This window comes from Rhagoletis zephyria, unplaced genomic scaffold (assembly GCF_001687245.7).
Source record: "Rhagoletis zephyria isolate East Lansing unplaced genomic scaffold, Rhagoletis_zephyria_1.1 Rzeph_scaffold_00004, whole genome shotgun sequence".
Lineage (NCBI taxonomy): Eukaryota > Metazoa > Arthropoda > Insecta > Diptera > Tephritidae > Rhagoletis > Rhagoletis zephyria.
This window is the reverse complement of record NW_016157088.1, coordinates 194862-197240: the sequence shown is the minus strand read 5'-3', so window position 1 is coordinate 197240 and position 2379 is coordinate 194862. Positions and strand designations below refer to the sequence as shown.

Here is a 2379-nt window from a genome sequence, read left to right as displayed (position 1 = left end):
GCATTTGAGTATGGAGAGGCAACTATCTGGAAGTATTTTACATAAAAAATTTACTAAGTATTGCCCGGTTTGTAGTTGCAGTTAAAGAAAACAAATGAAAAGGCACGATTTTTTTTAAATTCGAAAAAATTTAAATATTTCAAAAACGGTGACACTTACCTGAAAATTTTTTGTTTATCAGTGAGCTCACCCCCCCACCTACCTTGCCCTAAAGTTTGGCACGTTACTTCTGGGACACCCTGTATTAGGTGATATGTCAATGCGACTTTACAAGTTCACGTTCTGTCTCCAACTCACTAACTGCTCGTTACTCTAACATCATCGTCTCTCACACTGTAGCTACTATAACGGATGCTGGTCTCTACATCCCTTCCTTATTTTTCAGTCTTTCATTGACCTCACGGTCACCTGTATCTAGCATCAGAATTTCTCATTGACGCTTCCGTTGCTGGAGTCACGTCACCTGAAGTCTGTATAGGTGGTACTCCTCCTTGTTGAGATGCCCCTGGAGTCGAGGGATTAGTTTTATTGTCTGCGATTGATCCAGATGGCTGTAGTCTTTTGATATGGCTGATATTTCTCCTGAACGTCTTTCCTCCAGGTTATGATCACTTCATTCCCATTCCTTTCTTTCACTAGGTACTCTGTCGGATCGAACGTTGGAGTGAGTTTATGCGAAAATACCTTGTCCCCTACATCAATGCCGCTTTCTTTTGCCCCTCGCCTCATGCCCGCCTTCTCTTTCTCTTTCCATTTGTTAATAATGTCATAATCTGGATCGGCTGAATCCAACATGTCTGTTAAATCTTGTATACCCGATACGATTGAACATGAGTTCCGTAGGCGAGGATCCAGTTGTACCGTGGGAGGTGACATTGTACATCAATGTAAACTTTTTCAATATCCTTTTTGTAGTCTCTTTTATTGTTGTGTGCGATTATCAACCTCTTTACTAATGACTTGTTCATATTTTCGACTTTTCCATTGGCTTGTGGCTAATATGGAGGCGTCGTAATTAGCGTAATGTTGTCATTCTTGCAGAAACTTTTAAATTCGGAGCTAGTAAATTGTCTGCCATTATCCGCTCTTAAAGAGTTTGGTATGCCCAATCTGCTAAACACCTCTTGTAGAATGGAAATGATGACTTCGGACATATTGCCAAGGGTTCCTCGCAGTAATATGTCGCCAACTGCTGGTAACTCGTACCGGAGCGGAGAGTACGCATTTGCTTTATTTGTTGACCTGAGGTCATTTTTAACACATGTTATTGTATCTATTAATTCCTGGTCCTTTGCGCTCTCTGTGGAAATTTCGCTAATTCCCATAGCTGAAGGTGTCGCGTTTTCAACAATATGGAAGATAGAATGATTATGATCATTATCGAATGAGTTTGTCCGTTTGATTTTACAAAGTCTAGACACCGAATCAGCTATATTTTCTTTCCCTGCTCGGTATATGACTTTGAACTTGTAGGGCTGCAACCTGAGGAGCCATCTCAAGAGGTTTATGGTTGGTGACTAATTCAAATTCCAGGCCCATTAAGTAATAGTAGTATCTCTCAACGGCCCATACTAGTGCTAAACTCTCTTTCTATGTTTGCGAGTATCTCTTTTCCATATCTGACAAGCTCTTACTCGCTAACGATATGATCTGTGCCTCATTCTGGTCATCAAACTGCAAAAGTACCGCACCCAAAGCTACTGGGCTTGCATCTGCTATGACACGGGTTCTTTTTTAGCGTTAAAATATGCAAGGTTTGGTATATCCGATAGGGCCTGTTTTAATTTATCAAACGATTCTTGTTGACTTTGATCCCAACAAAATTTGCAGCTTAACTTTAATAATTTTCTCAAGGCTCTGTTGTATCAGCGAGGTCAGGGATGAACTTTCCCACATATGTCACCAGTCCGACGAAACTTCTCACCTCCTCTTTTGACTGCGGAGCTCGGAAATCTTTAATTATTCCTATCTTATCGGGGTCAGGTGCTATGCCTTCATCGGATAATAGGTGACCCAAAAATTTAAGTTTTTGTACCTTCCAATTGCACTTCTTTTCATTCATCATTAAGTTTTTATCTTTAAAAACATTTACCACTCTTTTCACAGCTTCGTCATGTTCTTATTCCGTTTTCTACGTTCTACGTACCGGAATGACTCGGGTTTTACCCGACCAAGGGCTGTTGTTTCGGCGATCTAACCCCGTTTAGGTCGGCGAAGTATCTCAGAAGTTGTCCGTCCATAGGGCTACATTCACTACGTATTCTCCTACTCAGGGCTGGCATCGAGTCAAACCCAGGGCCAGAAACCTACACCTGCTGTGTATGCCGGAGACGATTACACCACAGCTCCACCTCAGTCAAGTGTAATGCCTGCGAGGGG

At 41.7% G+C, this 2379-nt stretch overlaps 3 protein-coding genes across 5 annotated transcripts in view; 2 read left to right on the top strand and 1 right to left on the bottom strand.

Annotated features, from left to right (window-relative positions):
• LOC108371546 (uncharacterized) overlaps positions 1-2379 on the bottom strand; it is a 58536-nt gene that overhangs the window by 7918 nt on the left and 48239 nt on the right. The window lies entirely within an intron of this gene.
• Positions 1-2379, top strand: part of LOC108372025 (Ring finger protein 11) — a 76798-nt gene that overhangs the window by 46495 nt on the left and 27924 nt on the right. The gene's annotated exons all lie outside the window — the stretch shown is intronic.
• LOC108371457 (uncharacterized) overlaps positions 1-2379 on the top strand; it is a 25310-nt gene that overhangs the window by 13976 nt on the left and 8955 nt on the right. The window contains exon 2 of the mRNA XM_017627059.1: positions 1064-1069. The gene's annotated coding sequence lies outside the window, so the exon portion shown is untranslated. The remainder of the gene's footprint in view (positions 1-1063; positions 1070-2379) is intronic.